We start from the raw sequence: 20,863 nt of genomic DNA, 5'->3' as shown, positions 1-20,863 counted from the left end.
CTCTCTCTCTCTCTCTCTCTCTCTCTCTTTTCTCTTGTTCTTTTCAATACCTTTTTTTCTCGATTTCATCGATTCTATCCACCCTCTATGCGACCTTTTTTTTCTTTTCCTCTCTCTCTCTCTCTCTCTCTTCCCCTTCAACCCCTAGCTCTTGCTGTTCGCCGGCCGGCAGTCACCAACTCGTCCGCGTTGCGCCGCGCGCGGCCGGTAGCGCGTTTTGGTCAATTTGCGGCCGAGTCGGGCGAACATTCGCGATTCAATTATACCGACAACGAAGTTTGCTCGGATCAAATGCCGAAAGGCTGAAAATCAATCCGGGGTGCGATCGGTTTAATGGGGGCACGCACCACGTGCCGCGGCCATTATAGAGCATGCCCCTGACCCCGCTGCCACCGCCACCGCCGCCGCCACCGCCGCGCTGCTCGCCTCCATCATCAACCCCCTGGTCACCCTCGACACCACCAAGCGGCCCGTCTCACCCGCTCTATTCCACCTCCCCCCGCGTGTGTATTCTCCTATCTACTCATATGCGTACCAATGCTGCGACTCGGTTATCTCACGCGGCTTAGGGCAAGTTTTGACAGATTCCTTGTTTGCCAATCCAGTTTTACTGAACGAAGGATATTTTACATCATTTTTTAATAACTATTAATTGAGAGAATGTGTACGTGTTTGGTGTTTGTGAGTATAATTGCATTGTAAAATAATTATGATCTGAAAATAATTTTGTTGAATTATCAAAGTACGTAAGATATTTTAGTAATTAGTTTAAGCGTCCTCTCTATAATTTTTAGATACTGTAGCAGAAGCGTTCTTTCTAGAGTTGTTGTCAGGGATAACTATATATTCTTTTATATATGTATATAAAACAGTAATTAGTTATTAATATTATTATTAGTAGAGCAACTATAAAAATGGAGTTCCAATCATAATTATTTTACCATGTAATTATTATAATCATAAATGTCAAACTTTTTTCTCAATGCACAATCGTGTTACGAAAAAATCGTTCAGCTATCATTACTCTGAGATTATACGAATACTTTTTGCGAATATATACGATAAAAATAACAAAATATATCTACAATCACTTGAATATTATAAAAACGTATTTTAGACAGCTTGAAAAAATTACGGATGGAAGAAAGCGAGTATGAGATGAGCTAAAAGACTCTATGTGAATAAAACTTCAAGATAGTTCTATCCCAGGCTGACGAAATCGCATTTCTCTACCTCGGGAATACACTCCGCAACAGATAGCCGTAAAGACCCTCCTGCGACGGTAAACCGCCATCGGAAGTTCCGTCGTATCGAAGTGGCGTACCCGCGTGGCAAATCGAGCCGCGCGCCAGCGGGGTGATGTCGACCGAATATATTAGCTCGGGCCATTAACTTTCCCTGGGGAAAAGCAGCTCGAATTCCACTGAAGATATTACATGCCGATTATTTATCTGCCTCCGTCGCCGCGAGGCGTGTTTCGACGGCTCGCGCCGATCGATCGCGCTTATAAATCGTGCCCGAATCGAACGCGGCCGACCGATTCAAGACCCATCAATCGCTCCGCAATCGAGAACCCCTCACCCCTTTTCCAGATGTTTAATAACCTCCCTCGGCTGGGCCGTTCAGGACGATGCACGTGATAGCGGGATAAGCCTTAGGGTGAGGTACCGCGCGGCTCGACTAAAGGGTGTCGGGGGTGGTTAGGAGGAGTAGGAGAATGGGCCACGCGGGAAGGGGGTGGAAAGGAAAGCGGGTAGGGTTGAGTTGCATATGAGCGATTGCCACACACGGCGTGTAGTGCCGGCCGTGGCGGCGGCATTTACGTTAATTAAATTTCCCCAGTCCGTAGGACCGATCCTCTAGCCCTCCTCACTTTCAGCGCCGGTCTCTCTTTCTCTCCCTCCCTCCCTCCCTTCCTCGTCGACCATCAGCACTCGGTCCCCTGACCCCACCCCTCGTCCGTTCTTCCCGCGCGACTGCTGGCTCCAGCATCAATCATTGCACGCTCAGACTCACTAGCCGGACTTCCAGCCACGTCGGAGAATCGAGTCGCGAGAAACTGTTTGAAATTGTGAGAGCGCGCACACGCGCGCGCACACACACACACACACACACACACACACACATACATACTCCATGCGCGTTATATCTTTTTTCTCTTTCTCGCTCACCTTTGATCCGCGAGTCTGGGATAATCGTTCCGTTGATCCAACCATCCCCGGTGCCTTTCGCAGGCGTGTTGGCTATAGTGAGCGAGTGAGCGAGTAAGCGCGCCTGCTTGTGACGTGTGTCGCTCAAAAGCTATGATTTCGCGCTAACTAGTGGCCGATACCAATTAAAGGCCGCTGGGGACGGCTTCCTTGCCGCGCGCTCTTAAACGCCGCGTGAGTGATTCCAATTTCAACGAGAGGGTGCGCAGCGAGCCGAGGGGAGTCGGATAATCGATCGCGTTATAGGATAAATCCTCTGGGAATTGTCAGAATTTGAACGAAACTATGATCGACCGGCTCGTTTCACGAGTAGGAAAGAGAGAGAGGGAAACTTCAGTCATCATTTTATCAGTTCCAGTGATATACGTGCTTTTTCAACCGACAATCGCGAGTCTGATACTGCGAAAATTCAATTCTGGATGTATTCGCGCATGGCAAAATCCGCTGTCTTTTCCTCATCGGACTTGTAATCGACTTTGCGGAACAATTCTATAATCTCCTAAACTTAATTAAGGACGAATGAACCCTAGTCGCGGGGTAGGACTCGAGTTAACTTGGCTATAAACAAGAACAATATCTTCGTCCTTGCGGCACGGGAAACTTCGTTACGCTTTCGGGGATGGGCACGCGCCGGCAAGGCGAAGCGATATCTGAAGACAGTCGTAAGGAGCGGAAATAAGATCGTCCCGGAGGATCGCCGCCGGCTGGCCAATGTAATCGCTTGTAAAAATGTAATAAAGGATCAAAGAGCGTCGGCGAGAAGAATATATATTGCGCCTCCCACCGATGGACGAACTGTATTATATAAAACGATCTCTTCTCGAGCAACGTATCTTTACTCACTTTCGTTCTCATCTATTATATTTTCGCGCAAGTATATATTACGCTTGATAAATAAACGCAATTTATATACAAGTAGATTGTCTGTGTTATAATTGTTCCTTCTTACATCTGCATTTGAGAGAAAAAAATGGTTGTTAGTATAGATATAATTATTATTACTTGTATTATAATCGTAATATTAATAATGATAATTAAACTTAAAGTTCTATCAAAAATATATATTAACATTGAGAATAATTATGATTAAATTATAGTACAATTGTAACTATTTTTTCTCTGGAAATAAAAAGCTGTGATAAAAATGGAGCTCTTAACTATAATTATTTTATTAATTACTGTCACAAATGCCAAATACTTTTCTCTGAGTACGGACATTAAATATTAAAAATACTATACCTTTTATTTAAAAAATATTAGTACGTAAATATAGGTTTTATTTACATCTATTTCTTTTATTTGGATATTAATTCAAATTTTTACGTGTCGCATATCACGCAGTAGCGCATTTCTGCCGTATAATTTTCTCTCGAATGGTTGTCCGACTGGATGCAATCTCGCGGATCTCGTTTCAGCATATACACACGGAAAGAATTCAGACGATACGCTTGACGAAAGGAAGACGCATACGACAAAGTCTTCGAAGTTCTCAAAGCATGGAGCATCCGCGCTCTTTTACCCGAGAGCATTTTCCTGAGTCGGAACAGCAGGGGGGAATGCGTAGGGGCACGTGGTATGTCTATATGTCCTGCATGTTGGAAAGCGAGATCGAACGCACCCTCGAGCGCGAGCCTGTGCCCGAAAGGGCACTCGTCCGCGACCGGAGTATTTCATATTTACCTATCAAAGGTAGACGCTTTGTGTAGTTTATATTAAATCACGGTACAGTTACGGGATGTCAATAAGACGGGTCCTTCACCCTTCATGGCATTTTGTAGTCCTCGCCGACGCTGGCGTGTACAGAACGTCCCGGAACTGTCGAACCATTTTATATAAGGAGCCAATAATTTTTGTATTAAACGAAAAAAGAAAGATTCTTTTTCTCCATCTTTAATCTTGAAAGATATGCAAGAGTAGACAATAGAAGTTTTTTTTATTTTTATTTAATTTCACACAAGTGTGGTGTGTGTGAATTTGATTTTAGTATTTGAGAATAATAGTTGATAGCAAGATTAGCAGTTTCTTGATAATAATGATTGCAGTAAATGATGATTTTTTTTGACATTTTTTAAATATAACATAAATCAATTTTAAACTAGATGGAAAATCTGTAAACTAAAAATGATTTACTAGATTTGAGTCGCCTTGTATCTCTGTCCTTGCATTTGATAAGCACATATTAAAATAAACGAAGACAATACATGCCCTTGAATACATGATTGTATTTCTTGGGTACTTTTGAATTGATAAGAAAAGAAATTATATCGCTTTCTTATTTCAAAAGTGACACAACTCAGAAAGTGATTTTTGAGTTTTCTTATAAATTAGTTAAGTAAACATTACCATATAAATTATCAGAAGTAAACTGCTTTAACTTGATTTAAAAAACATCAAAATAAATTTAAAAAGGAGTATTTTTTTAACCATCTTCGAGTTGTGATGATCTTTTTGTGAAAATGACATGTGTTAAAAAAATATACTTTTTTTGCCGATATTATTTGATTAATCAATAAACTTGTATTAAGTCGAAAAATTTTTATTTTTTTTTTTTAGAAGACTTTATTCTTTTAGTTGTATTATATGTATGATTTAAAATACGAGGAAATAAATAAATCAACACGTGTTCCTATATTAACACGTGTGATGCTCTATCGTAACTTAAATAATAAAAATAAGATTACAAGTGCAGGTTATGTCCGTCCACTCATACGTTTCGTGTATCTTTTATCCTAATAACCGCCAGGATACTGAAAACAGTATAACTGTACTAAAGCGTAGTTATCGTTTCCGGCTTCTATTTACCTCATCGCTCGATGAATTCACGTCCTACAGAAACTCAAACTGCCAATAAACCGGGACTTCTGTGTTTGGGTTTCCATATTTTTGCAGGTCGAAAATTTCACAAGTGCGTTGGAAACGCACGTCGAGGTAAATTGTATGTCGTATGACGATGAGAAAAAAAAAACACGTTAACAAGGAAACGAGGAATCGTCGGTAATTTAATCGCTCGATGATTTACACTGGCGGTACATTTAATACTCTGTTTGTCAGACGTTATTCGGTTCCTCGGTTTATCGGAAAAGTGTATCCTCTTCACCGTTTTTCCATGTTTCTCCTCCCTTTGTCTCGTTCGTTTCGCTCTCACTCGACTCTCCTCCTATTCAGCTCTTTTTGTCTTTTCCGCTCTCTTATAGCTCGCATACAATCAACTAGAAAATATAACGGAAATCAACCCGGGCGAAGTCGCTTGGAATTAATGAATGAAATCAAATCCGTCCCATTTGTTGATTCATCATTGACGGACAGGCGGCAAATCGCGAGAGAACGATCGGCGGTACATCGGGGTTTGGGAAGCGAGTGGGGTTCGTTGCAAATTCTGATCGATATGATGCATACACACCCGGATCCCGACTGCGTTATTATCGTCGAGTGCCATTAAGACTTCCAATTAGTCCGACGTTCTCCGAGCGAGTGCGTATGTGAATGCGTGCGTGCGTGCATGCCTGCGTGCGTGTTCCTCGTCCGAAAAAACTACAGGCTAAAATTCTGATGTGGATGGACACGGTTTCATCCGGAGACACCCACGCGAATATAACGAAAAAAAAAAACGATGCGACGCGCGGTCGATAATATGACCGCTGTAACGTTACGCGCCTCGCACGATTACAAGCACTAGTACATGCAATCCACAAACAAGCGCACTCTCCGCCCGCCGATATCAGTCACCACTTTTGACTCAATAACACTTACCTAGACTTCGAATATTCTATTTCATTCGTGTGCTAATTCTACACGGAAGGATGATTTTGTTGAAGCATGAAAAATTTAGTCAGATGCAGATCTGAAAAAATATACCTATAGAAGAGATTTTCTGATTCAATGATATTATTATTCTTCGATTTATTGTGAAATAGAATAATACAGAGACAATCATTTTATTGTCAGAAGAATATTTCACTCTTAAATGAAAAATGGTTAAATCTAGTATAAAATGATTTTGTGCTTCGGTTTCGTGTCAAATATTATGACGCCAGCATTGTTATTGTATCATTAGATATAAAGATTTGTTCTAAACATGACAAAGAGAGAGAGAAAGAGAGAGAGAGAGAGAGAGAGAGAGAGAGAGAGAGAGAGAGAGAGGAGGAGAGAGTGAGAGAATATATATACACACACACACACACATATATATAAACTTAAATTTATATAATTACTCTTAATTCGAGACAATAAATCAATAAATAAATTAGTTTGACTCAAAACAATAAGTTTTAATATTGTTTTATTTTTATGTTGCATTAAGATAAAATTAAATCAAGAATACTTTTTATTTTATTATGACAAATCCTTTCTGTGTGACAGAGTAATTTTGCTAGATCACCAAAATAATTACATATATAGGACGCTCAAATATCCAGGTTGTTAGAACGTAAAAATTTTTTGCAGCATGCCTATCGTGCTTGCGATTTCTATGTAATTAATTTATAGAGAGAGAGAGAGAGAGAGAGAGAGAGAGAGAGAGAGAGAGAGAGAGAGAGAGAGGAGAGGAGAGAGAGAGGGAATATATATACACACACACACACACATATATATAAACTTAAATTTATATAATTACTCTTAATTCGAGACAATAAATCAATAAATAAATTAGTTTGACTCAAAACAATAAGTTTTAATATTGTTTTATTTTTATGTTGCATTAAGATAAAATTAAATCAAGAATACTTTTTATTTTATTATGACAAATCCTTTCTGTGTGACAGAGTAATTTTGCTAGATCACCAAAATAATTACATATATAGGACGCTCAAATATCCAGGTTGTTAGAACGTAAAAATTTTTTGCAGCATGCCTATCGTGCTTGCGATTTCTATGTAATTAATTTAATAGTCCAATAGAATTATTTTTTTCTCTATCCAGTATCCTGTTAAATTTTTAGATACTTCAGCAAACTACCCTTCTCATGTCAATCAGTTTCTTCGGCAATGTGTGTGTCGTCAATTTATCATGAACTCTCTCTATCCTTTTAATTGCTCTCGCGATAACTGCCATCTCCCTCGATCTGTGTAAGATTTATCGCGTCGTCGCTTCGAATTCGTTCACCACGAACAATTTTTCCTCGATACGATTAGATAAGGCTCGACGTTGATCGCGTTACGAAGAAACTCATCGATTATGCCTTCCACTCTTGCAGGAATGTATCCGTAGCTTATCTCATTTATTACGCCCCTGTTTCGTCGTCGTTCGACGGTTACTTTACAACCCTCAGATAGGGGCGAGTAACGTCTTTGTTTTCACCGCAACATCCTGCGACCGCGGCGGAACCCTCCCGTCGTTCACGAATCGTCTCGGTTCGCGAAACGAAACGAGAGACAGGAGTAGGATTGGAATGACGCGAGATAAGAAACATCGAAGCCTTGTCGATTGTCTTCTGTTTTCCCTTTGTACATCACTAAAGTCTTTTAATAAGCGAGTTAAATCGCGCTAATTTGATATTTAACAAGTTTCTTATTATTAAGGTCATTAAATGGCTATTATCATATAAATGCAATATATAATAACCAGAAAAAATGGAATGATTTTACTTATTTTGTGATAGTGAAAATATTATTTTGTGTTAGATGATTGTTAGAACAGATATGCAGAATTAAAGAATCAATTATTACATGAGCATTTTTTATTCATATAATAGATAGTCATTAAAAAAATTTTTTTTAGAGGGTCTATTTTCATAAATTATCTAAAGATTGGAGATTATCAAGAAATTCTCACACTCACACACACATCCATGAAGCTCATTCATTAATTAATCTCTAACCTTTAAATAATCGTATTTTGTGTGAAAACGGGTCTAACTTATTTAAAAAATTATAAGTTTATAATAGTTATTTTGAGTAGTAATGTATTTTTTTTCTGCTAAAAATGATAAAAGAATTTTAAAAACATGTCTTACCAATAGATATTTAAAATGTTGAGTTTTAAAATTATTGGTGAAGCTACAAGTTCAGCAAGAATAGAAAAAATAGGAAGCTGGTCTGTGAGAAGAGAGGAAAGGACTTGAGGTCGTTTGAGAAAGGAGATTGGCTTGGAAGAGAGAATACCTAGTTGTTAGCGAGCGTGAGGCACTCGGGGGCCACTAGATAAGGCGTGGGCATAAACGTCCGCAGATAAGGGTAGTTTGCACCCCCGTTGTGGACAGTTAGCCTTAAATGAGTTGGGGGTGAGACGTGTAAAGGCCTTTGTTGCGTTGGCCTCGTCTTTCCCGGCTTTCAAAATCAGTTTCGTCGCTAGTGATGCTATTTCATCAAACATCGAGAGTTTGGCGATAAGAATCGAGCCGTCAGACAAACTACCTTCATATTAGATTGAAGATATCTTTATTATATTTTTTTCAGGTTCCTGGTTATTTACTGCAGTCATTTTGGATTGTGATTTCAGAAGCAAGAGAAACATATAAAGAAGATTCTTGCAAATTATATTAAAATGTAAATTTTTTTTTCATAGATTTGTAAAATGTATCGAATACTCCTCTTAATTACGTTCCGATAATTAATAAGACATACATTTGAAAATGAATTATAAGTCTATTAAAATACCGAATAAGCTATACGCCAGCTGTTGAAATGAAGTAAATATGATTTTATTCTAAAATGAGGTAATTTTTCTCAAATGAGGTAAATATAATTTTATTCCGAAATAAAAGGAAAGTTTTCGGTTTACATTACAAATATATTTGATCTAACGCAAAAATTATTTTATTGAAAAATATTTGTCTTAATATATCTTGTAAGAATTTTCATTATTTGTTTTTTCTTTTATGACATCTATCTAAATATTCGCAAATGATAGGGAGTTCTAATGATCACGGTATTATTAATGAAATATTTTTATTGTACTTTATAGTACTTTATAATACTGGAAAAATTTTAATGTATTATGTACTTATAAATAATAATTCTAATGCATTTCATGTATTTTAGATTATACTGTTAAATTCTTTTTTCTTACGTGATAGTGTTATTCAATCTTTCGAATGTCTGACAATTCATCCTAACAAACAAACGTCTCACGTAAGTCTTCTTCGACCAAAGTGGGGATGTGAATTTGCTTGGATAAGAGACGAACAGAGAAAGCGTTGCACGCACAAATCTGGCGATCCGGAGATCCGGCGATTCTTCACAAATGCCGGCCGTACAAAAATCCTGTCTCGTTCCGTTCTAAATTCCGCTTATCTAACAGTGCTTCGACAGTAATGTGCCAACGTATTATGTAGAACCGTGCACTGTCGGGGCCATCCCTTTTACCGTGGAAGGCCACCGAGCAGCGGTGCCGTTTAGCGTCAGATAGCGGAAACGTATGAGGGACGGGGTGAATCCACCCTTATCTTAAGGGTACCTACTCAATAGCTAGCCGCGCCGAAATTTCTCTCGCATTTCTCGCACCCATGCTATCTATGTTCACCACACGCATCTCCGTTCTCACAATTATTTCTTGCGCATTTAAATTATTTTGTCGTTTCTTTTATGACGAGTGATCATTATACGAAATTACAGCGGTATGCATTTGTATACAACACGTGTGAAAATATTGAAAAATTGATAATAAATCGATAATATATAAAATAATTTAAAGCGCATTGTTATGTATGGAATTTTATTACAATATTAAAAGAGGTATTAAAATACGTATATAAAAGTATTATAAATATGTGTTGTGTAATATCATAAAATTCATAAATAAGTATAATGGGCTTTCTACAATAAGCATTATCTAAGCCAGAAGAAATTGACCAATTATAATCGAATGTAAGAAGAATAATCAATTATGGTCAATTTCTTATGACTTTTAAGACTTAAGCTTAAATAATGGCTTATTATAGAAAACCATAATATCAGCCAAAAAAATCATTCTTAACATAATCAAATATCGTTTTTCTTTCACCAACCTTTTAACTACTTTTTGAGTTGTGACAGTATTGACAATATTTTATGAAGTCAAGCTAATTTGCTTTTGATGATTAATATGATAATGTTTAACTAACTTATTCGTGATAATAACTCAAAAGTAATTTTTTTTGAGTTATGTCATTTTTTAAATAAAGCGATATGTCAAAGTAATTTTATCTTGTTCTCGCTTAAAGAATTCTATGAATATTCGTCGGGATTAATATGAAAAATAAACGAAGTAACTCGCAGTACAGGGCGTACGCTTATAATTTAATGCACGGCGGTAGAGGAGCCACGAGGTGAGTTCTATGGGACGCTTAGGGTTACTTATACTTCGGTAGGGGTATGTGGGTAATGTGCAGGAGTGCCTCCGGGTAGGTGCTTGCGGTAAATCTAATAACGTTGTAATACCGTTATACCCCCCTCAAAGTTGGCCCGTAAGTTTCTACGGAGCCTGTTGGCTCCGACTGCCGTGCCGAGAATTCCTAACGCGTGTACCATTTTAGCTGCCAACGTGCGTATGTGCCAGTTAGGATCTACAGACTCGAAAAAAAAAAAAAAAAACAGAAAAACAAGAAAACTTGAGAGGAAGGAACACACAGGCTGAGTTCATACATCTCGACGCAATTCTCTGGTATTTATCGGGAGAAAACTTTTCGGTCTCCGAGCACGAAGATCCTTGTGACAATACGAATCTTGAGTTTTTGTACTAATAAACCATATTTGTGACTCATAATTGAATGAACTTGATAAAGATGTCGAAATCATATATAGTTCATCAAGTTATTGAGCTACGTGGAAATAATAATTTCACTGAAGTATTAAAAAATTTCAATAAATACAGATCTGAACAATTTTGCTGGACCATCAAACTAATTATGTAAGAAACTCAAGCATGAGAAATGCTGCAAAAAGTTTTGACATTCTAGTAACTAGCTTGAGAGTTCTAATTATTTTGATAATAATACATAATTATTTTGATAGTTGAACAAAATTATTTTTAAATCTGTAGATATCTAGTTAAATTTTTAGACATTTTAACAAAATTCTTCCCGTATATCATAAATCGATACGATTCGATCGAAATATTTTGGAGGTAGGCAACAGGTAGCTGCTAATGCCGATCTAGCAAATTCTCGGTAAAAATTCACGCCTTTGTTAGGCGCTGACGAAACGTTTCTTTTCTATTCGAAATTTATCTGACTCACCTTTCGTTTCTCTTGCTATCCCGCTTGCCGCTGTCAAACGCCCTCTCTGTAGATACATGTCACGAACGAAGGTAAGCGCTCGCAGTCACCCGAGGGTGTTCCGCAAACTATGCTCGCGAAAAGTTCAACACAACTTCATAGCATCGGTGTTTCGAGGGCGAATTACGAGGGGTGAGAAGGGACTCGAAGCTCTCGGCGAAGGCACGATGCGGGGTGAGGAGGACGAGAGAGTAGCTTGGTGGTAAATTTGTTCTAGCGTGAGCTTACATGGGTTACGTTAAGTACATAGGCGTCTGGGGCTGGTTAGCTGTATCTACTGAAGCGGGAGAGGAATATCTCTACCTGGTGCACGAAACTTGGAGCGGCCTGTAGCGCGACGAAGAACTTGCGAATTTCCGTAGCTATGAAATGTCGCCAAATAGTGTAATGTAAACGGAGACGACGTGCGCCGATTTTATTGGAATAAGACAGTGTTCTTCAGATAGGCTTAAAAATAGTCGTTCGTAGCACCGCAAAATTATTCGCAGCGATGTATAGTCGCCATATAGAATGAGCTTCATAAGTATACGTATGTATGTTGGATTTTCTCTTATATATATACTCTAAACTTTACTAAACTCCTTTATAGAATATCCCCCCTCCCCTAATAGAAAACTAACACATCCAGAGAAAAGGAAACAATTTTTTAATAATATTTTGTTATCTTTCACTTCCATGTGTGTCAAAATGTAAATCAATCTATTTCTGTAGTTATTTATTAAACAATATCAAAAGTAAGTTAACAATGCATTTTAAGTTTACTTCACAATTGGATAAATATCGTAAGTGATTGTAAGAAATAATCAATCACGGTAGATTATTTTCCTTATATTCGATAGAGATTGGTCAATTTTTTACAACCACTTACAATTACGCTTCACGGGTCATTGGTAAACTACATGGTAGTCAAGTTACTTAAAATTAGCACAGAACATGTTAATAAATAATAAACTAAATTCAATTTAAATTTAAAACATCTTCCTGAATTAAACTGTCCAATATTTTAGTTAAATTACGATATTAAGTAAAAGTAATGGCGACCTATAAAAATGATTAAAGGTACCTGAAATTATGTATAATTTGACATTATTACGAACTTAACAGTACATGAATACTTGTTTTTCTGACTTTTTCCTATATATCCAGTAGAAAATGGTAGAAAAAGCAGCATTAACTCATAAGTGAATCCTTGACAAAGAAAACACTACAATCCTTAGAGTGTCATTGCTTAGAAATTAGAACAAAAGGTGTACTCAGTGGGGATTCCTCGATGATATTGATTTTATAATAGAATAGTATAGAGCTCATTAAATTGACTGTATTATACTGCTCTAGTATGAAATCGACTTTGATCTGTTGAGCCTTGAATCACACTTTTTTCTCGCCGCATTTTATCACCGCGTGTTTTTTCTCTTTTTACACCTCTCGGTCACACCGACGCACGTAAGCGCACTCACACGCGTGCGGAAGCAACTCGCGTTGATAAAAATCAGTAATTAGCCCGGACCATTATGGCGGCTGTGTGAAAAATTAGCGAGTCGTGGGGTAACTGCCCCTCTGGGCATAATCCTGCATCGGTAACGCCGCGTACCAGCGTGCATCCAACCTGTCTCTGATTTATACGGGTTTGCTATTAATTACATCCACCCATAGCACCCTCCTCGTATCGTCTCGTTATTCTTGTCTTTTTCTCCACGTCTGTCTACTTTATCAATCGTTCTTCTTTTTTAACTCTCACGCGAGAGCTTTTTACATTTATGGCTACTAACGTTTATGCCCGATTATGTTCATTTAAATTAAAAAATAATCAATGTCAATAAGCAAAGCACACACAGACTATGTTTAGTCAAGGTGGCTCTTGATACCTAATAATATCTTTATATGACTTTTTCCAATTTTTAGTTCAAACAAACTGACGCGCCGATTATTAACCGATTCTGAAACACAATCTATAAATTGAAGCTTATTCTATAAATTAAAGTAATGTTAAAAATTAAATTTACAAACAAATAATGTAATAAATTTTTCTGTAATTTTCCACTTGTATATAATTTTAACTTGAGACTTATTAAAGCATGTGGTACTTAATTGTTGAAAATTGTAAAAAAAGTTTTTCAAAATTTTGATAAAAAAATATGATATATTGTTATATAATGTAAAAAAAAATCAAATTGATATTTGTTTTAAAAACGAATAAAGGGAAAAAGTATTTATAGGGCCTTTCAAATGTTCCATGAGACATTTTTACCAAATAGATCGTATCAAATCTCAAATGTCGATATTGCAACAAGCGCGCCTTTCTCCGGGTCAACTTTCAACTGTCAAATGTTTTTATTTTGTTTTACACGCGCCAAAGAATTCGAGCCATCGCGTCGAGCTGAAAATTCCGTCCCGGGTTTTGCACCGGTCGTTGTTCCGACTGGCTGTTGGCCGGACTCGACGGGCTGCGGCGCAATTAAATTAAATGCTTCGGATTAATTGTTCGAAAGCAGTTAAATTAGTTGCGTTTGTTTCGCCCGATTTTTGCGCAATCTCGCTGCGGAATGCGTGAGATGCACGCATCGGGGGAATTTCGTTACCCGTGGCCCCTCGCGCGTTATATAGCTCGGTGCCCTGCGAAATCACCGCGATGCAAACGTATCAACGCGGAACGATGGCGTGCCCCGAAAAATTCATTTGCAAAAGCCGCATTCGACGCGCCTCCGTCACACACCGAGCGAGAGGGAATACCGCGCAATCGACGCACAATGCGCGCATTTTGTCAGTACTTGATTAAAAGCTTAAACAGAGTCGACCCAATTATTAATGTAATGCACAACGGGCAATGCAAATTATAACAACGAATTTGATGTATAACATTGAATTTTAAAGCATAGTTGACCAGATTTTAGACCGCTAAATGCGAAATTTATATAAAATCAACATTTCTATATATATAAATATAAATATATAAATATAAATCTATTTCTCTCTCTCTCTCTCGTAAATTTCATATTTATTATATAAATTGTATTTCATATTTATTATATTTTAAATACACCTTGATATACATATCGAATCTATTCTCGTATTTTATCTCATATTAAATATTACTGAGAAACAAAAGAGGGGAAAATTGTTGAATGTATAAAAAAGAAAAAGAAAAAAAACTCAAGTATAAATAAGACACTCTCGCGTTATCGTTTCCATCTACCATGGCTCGCAATTTTCCTTCGATATCGCGGCGAAGATCCTCCTATTACCACGCATACCGGTAGCCACTGAAGACCACCCCAATGCCCCATCTCGATGATATTCGACCGGCCAATCCCCGTCGAGGATCGCGCCCGGTATAGCCGCCAAGCTAGCCGAGAGCTGCATCCTAGAGTGCAGCTGCAGCGCCGGCGCGGACTCTTGAGCCGCATTGCTCGGATTCTGGCGAGGATGCGTCTAGGAGCGAGAGGCTGACGAGCTCGCAAGTAACGCGCCGGTAGAGACATGGTCAGACTGGCATCCGGCCGCAAGCTCTCGACCTCATCGCAACCATACGCTCGAGCCCTCCCCGAGCTGGTCTTCCTCACCCACGGCTTTCGAGCTAGTTCGCCCACCCACCATAGACAGTCCTCCCCTCGTTCCTGCGAACGGGAGCGTGCAACATGTCGAGACATTCGGGATACGACGGATCGAGGAGAGATATGCATCATTTGGTTACCCGACTGGCCGACTAGCGCGTCTCCGATCGACGTGCCTACGGATGCATCCTCGATCGGATTGGCCCGGGCGATTGGTATGCGAAAGGGTCCTCCAGTCAAGATTTTCAGCATAACTGTGCCCCGGAGCATGCCGCCCGGATTCGGATCCACGAGTCTGCGTTCCGATATGTCCGCTCGTCCGCGTGCCCGTATGCACTCATGTGCTTCGTTACCGGAGAACGTTACGTCGCCTGGTAACCGTAATAGCGGAAGAGTAATGGGGGCGCTAATACGAAATACCGTATCGGCACATTCGTATCGAATATCGCATTCTTCGCTTTTGAGACATTATCGTATTATATATCTGGAACGTTCCTAGCGAAATTATCATTAATAGCTTATTACACTCCAATTATAGTCCTGATATGTGTTTCTTAAAGAAAAGATAATTGTTAATTGGCCAAGAAATTTGTGAATAATTAATTTAGATTAGGGCCTCCTTCATTATCTGTACTTGTCGCGTATTTTTTTTAAATCTACACAAACGAAATAACACAAGATGTAAAAATTAATTGTGCAGTATTATAAAAATAGAATCTGATGATCTGAATTGCATAATTTAACTTTTATCTATAATTAAATTTTCATGTAACTTTAGTAATATGTTTATAATATCTAATACTTGCAATAGGGAATAATCGCCGTTTATGTCAACTACCCTTATAGAAATCTAATACTGGTTTACTGAAATCTAATACTTTACAGAAATCTAATACTAGTTTAATAGTTATTAATATCAATTTAATAGGTGTACTGAAAAACAGCAATTAATTATTTATTTTAAGTGTTAAAAGCTCTGTCCAGTGGTTTTACTACTTCAAATAAATCATTAATTACTATCTTTTAGTAATAATATGTCAATATTAATTCTTTGTAGCACACAAAAGGTCTTTTTTGATCCAAGCGAAATTTTACTCTGAAATCTCTTTAAACTTCTTGGCACAAATTTTAATTTTTATTAAATAAAGATTTTAACGTTTCAGTTAAAAAGAACTATTTGACAATATAGAACTATTTGCAGAAGATATTAAAAAGTAATCTTAAATTTTTCTAGATTTTTTAAAGTTTGGAATACAGTAAAAAAATTTGAGCTAGACAAAAAATTCAGAGTGCCTATGAAGTAAAAATATGTGTGCTTACGAAAGGTTAAGTTAATCAATATTTAGTAAGGGCATAATTTTTAAGATTCACACACACAACACACACATTTCGACGAAGCATTCTTTCGTCAGACAATCCTCAGTTTTATGTCTTAACCGATTCTTCGAAGGGTTAACTACTTTTTTCTTTCTTTTGTAAGAGCTCTAACACTGATACGCGATACATCGGTCGTTCGTCCAGTAGCGCATTCTCGACACCGAAATTGCATACCTCCGTGTAACGCGCACATACGGGTTGGAAACAAACGAATAGGGTTGTTCGGGCACCGTAAAGGGTCCGGTGGGACGAGGCGCGCGCGAGGAGACGTGCGGGGGCAGACGAGGCTGGAGATTCGCGCGGGGGTTGTAGGGAGCAAAACGGTGGTGGATGGTGGTGCCGGTGACTCGGTCGCACGAGAGAGCGAGGGGTTTGGAAAACGTAATCGCTCTGGTCCCGCGCGCCTCAACGAACTGCCCTCCTACATGCGTTTTGTCTCTCTCTCTTTCACCCTTCCCACGCCTCCGCTATTTATTGCTCGCACTCGGCCGGTTCACAACATAAATATGTTACACCTATGGCCGCACCTATTGCACTGAGTCCGCGAATTCCTCCGCTGGACCGAACGAAGAAAGAACATCACCGAATGAGTGGATTGGTATTTTTAGAGATAAATTGGCTCGTTTACCACTATGTTAGATATTGTATATTCTTTGTATACTATGAAACGAAATAAAAACATTATACTAAATAATGTTTTCAGTTAATGACGAATTGTGAAATTTATTATTATAATGAAAATAAAATATTATTTAGTAATAATGCGAAAATTCATTTGGCAATTTTGTAGAACCCACAAAATGTATAAAATTCTCTTAATGCGTAAAATGTCATATGAGGAGGTTTTTCAAATTTATGAATTGAACATTTATAGACAAATACTAGTAAGCGTACAAAAATTTTTTTTTTTATTTTTATTAGAAGAAGGGCGACTCTAATTTTAAATGTACATATTTTTTTATTTTTACCAACTTTAAAATAATTTTTAAAAATTCTTTTGTTTTGTAGACATTATAACATTAAATTGGTAAAATTATAAAATAAACATAAATTGTCTTGTTGATATATGTAGTCTTCAAATATTATTGATTTTAAAAAATAGCAACATTAATCATATAAAATAAAATCTCTTTTATTCTTTTTTTTGAATAAATAACATTATACTAATTAAATTAATGTCGTAAGCGTATAGATTGCAGGTTATGAACTGTTATAAACTATAATCTGCTTAGTATAAAAAGAACTTAAGATCATTTCAAGTACAGGAGGAAAAGTCTAGATATTATCTATTCGTTACTTTGTTTCATTATTCGGAATACATTTTCGCCTTGTTTTACGCAGAAAATTCCCTCAACTTTTTTTAAATACTTTCGTTACCCCTCAAGAAGTGCTTCTCTCGGGGTGTACGAACAGAGGGTGCCTGTTTGAAGGGCGGTAGCATCGAGGGTTAAGTTTCAAAGATAAAAGAAGGACCAACTGTTGAATATCGGTTCTCTTCCAGCCGACACCGACGCCTATTATTCGTCAAACTTTCTTACATGTACTATATTATATCCTAAAGTCTCATTTACGTATTATATTTTTATACAAATGCTGTTTAAAAAAATGCCATAAAAAATTTCTTTTATTAAACTATAGGATTGTCTAAAATTCGATTAATTTAAATACACATTTTGTATCACTTACATTATAAGCGAAATAAATAAGTTTTTGAAAAAATTTATATTTAATTTTTCATAATTTTATCTTTATTTAGCAAAATAAATAACATAGTAAACTATAATATAAGAAATTATAAGAAAACTACTAATTTTTTAAATTTTCGCATTATTATAACATTCCTTTATGAATTAAAGTTTTAAAGACGTTTAAAGAAATACAAGTATATAATATACTAAAAAAAGTTAATTAAATATTCTTTGAATTTTACTTGTAATCATTTGACTTATCACTGATATTTTTACTGTCATACAAAAATATTATATTTTTACGCAAATGTCACGTATATATTGCATATGCATTTACTCTCATAAATATTATATTTTATCTTTAACGTGGTTAATTTAATGTTACTTGCTATTTATTGCTATCAGAACCTATATTCAATACATATTTTTTGTTACACATAATAAAATACAAATTAAAAGACACAAAAATACGCAATATTCTTCGATGGAATAATATCAAATAAATAATTTTCTTACCTCGCCCGTAACTCGTTGAAATCTTCGTCTTTGCCAACAGTTCTTGACTTTCAGTGAAGACGAAAAACGTCGGGTAGGTTTCTCGAAGCACAGTTAAATCTTTCACGTCACACTATGAAAATGACTCAATCGATCATTTATATATGAAATGTATTAAAAGGTATAAAGAGAGATCGGAGCAGAATGAGATAAAGAGAAAGATAAAAGAGAAAAAGAATGAAAGCGCAAGGGGATGATAGAGTGATCGAAAGTATGCGTTACAGAAAGAAGCTGTCAAGGAGCTCGCGCAAAAAAGAAATAGGAATCCCCCGTAGTGAAGGGAAACACAATTTTCCGCTAACCCTAGCGGTGAGAACACCGTCGCTTCGATCCCTCGCAAGCTCTCTTGGAAGTTCTGTCGCAAGCGCCCGGTCTCGCGCGCGCACAGGGCTCTCGCAGCTCCGCGAATGCACGTGCAACTCGGACGCGTGCCACGTGGTGTTTGGTCGGAGTGGCTCGGCCACGAAAGCCGGAGCCGGAGCGGCGAGCTTGCAAGCTACCGAGCGCTTTTCATTGGCCGATGGGTGGAAACTGCGCATGATTGCGGGTGTGGCCCGAACTTGAGGGGCGGAATAAGCTCGGGTCGGTGATAGGACACCCCGAAGGGGGCACGTCTTCATGGGTGGGCCCCGGGTGCCCCGGTCACCACCTCGCCACCCCCTCGTGGCTCCGAAGCTTTTTCCTTAATCTCGTAACGAGCGCGAGAACTGCTCTCCCGTCCGAGCCTCGAACTTGCGAACTGGCTTCTTCCGCGCGAACGGGCGTGCTCTCTCCAACCGATGGAATGGCGGCACTCGGGTGTTTGTTATTGCGGAAGAAATAATGCGGCGAACCTGAGAATCGAACCTTAAGTAGTAACGATAGTGTCAAATCAGACACCGCGGCGTAGCTGTGAAACGCTTTGACCAAGGCATTTCTCCAGTGAAAAGTTTTGTAAAAAAGCCTTTTACATATACAAGCTGTATATTGAAAAGTGAAAGTTCTAATTGCGCAATCTATTACGTAATAATATTTTTTTTATTTTCAAATTATTGCATATATGCATTTATTGTGCTATAGGAAAATTAATCAATATATTTTTTATAAAGTTTTAATCACATAAGTTTTGAGATAATTGTTTTAGTTTTTTTAATTCTGTAATTAGCAAAAAAAAACAAAGGCAAAGAATAAAAATCTCTAATAGAAATTATCAATAAATTGTGGTCTATGAAATTGATAAAAAAGTGTTTATTCGTAATTTTTATCTAAAGTCTCTATTTATTAATATATGCGCGCATGCACATACACACATACACACACACACACACACACACACACACACACACATGTATATATATATACAATATCATCTAAATGAAATACAGGAAACATTGTTTTATGTATTGTTGGAAAATAACTATATTAGTAGACTAAGAAAAAATGCAAATACTGATTACAATGATAATACAAAATAGTTTTCTTTTTTAGCAACAGGTGGAAAGCTTTTAATGCGTGTTCTACCAAAAATCGGATATATATATACACGCACGCACGCACACATATACACATACACATTTATAACACACATACGCATATATATATTTAGAAAAAAAGCGAAGAATCTTAAAAGAACGGGGGACAAAGAGAAAGTGTGAATTTATTTGTCGATTTATTGCGAAATTTTTACTGATGAATTCGGATACTCGTGCGATGCTCATTTAGTCGGACAATTGTAGACGAATCGTGGATATCTGACCAGGCCGCGAATCCATGATAAAGCAAAAGTCTAATCACAGCTGGTCCCCGATAAATAAATGAGATCAACTAACAGCTTTGCGAATCAGTCGGAAATTTGATTTGGGGGACAAGGGAGATCTCCATTACGTATTTACACGGTATGTCTACCGATCAGCGCACTCGCCAATTTTATCCATTCACTCTCAGTGAGGTGGTATTTGCGTTGAAACTGTCTGACGCGATGTATTATCGATTATGGCTCGTATTTTCGAGGTCGACGTTCCGTCAATTCAAAGATGTTTTCATCATGGATTTCAATTGTTCGATGACTCGTGCTCAAAACCTATTGGTATAGAATTTATTGATCCACTAATAATGATTAATTAATTCTTGATAACGGCACAATTCATCGCAATAATTATACGACACAATACGGGTATAATAACTTATTATATACACTTGAGCTTGTTGAATATTTAAAGATATCTTCAAATATTGTATATAAATATGCTAAACATTATAGCTTATGCTAGTGTAAAAAGAATAGTTTCTTTTAATAAATGAAATTTAAAAGTA

At 37.4% G+C, this 20,863-nt stretch overlaps 1 protein-coding gene across 1 annotated transcript in view; it reads right to left on the bottom strand.

Annotated features, from left to right (window-relative positions):
• LOC108776603 (LIM domain only protein 3) overlaps positions 1 to 18,711 on the bottom strand; it is a 111,009-nt gene extending 92,298 nt beyond the window's left edge. Inside the window, exon 1 of the mRNA XM_018543274.1 lies at positions 18,533 to 18,711. The gene's annotated coding sequence lies outside the window, so the exon portion shown is untranslated. The remainder of the gene's footprint in view (positions 1 to 18,532) is intronic.
• Positions 18,712 to 20,863: the final 2,152 nt, after the last annotated feature.

This window comes from Cyphomyrmex costatus, unplaced genomic scaffold, assembly GCF_001594065.2.
Source record: "Cyphomyrmex costatus isolate MS0001 unplaced genomic scaffold, Ccosl1.0 scaffold364, whole genome shotgun sequence".
Classification (NCBI taxonomy): domain Eukaryota; kingdom Metazoa; phylum Arthropoda; class Insecta; order Hymenoptera; family Formicidae; genus Cyphomyrmex; species Cyphomyrmex costatus.
This window is presented reverse-complemented; position numbering and strand designations above follow the sequence as displayed.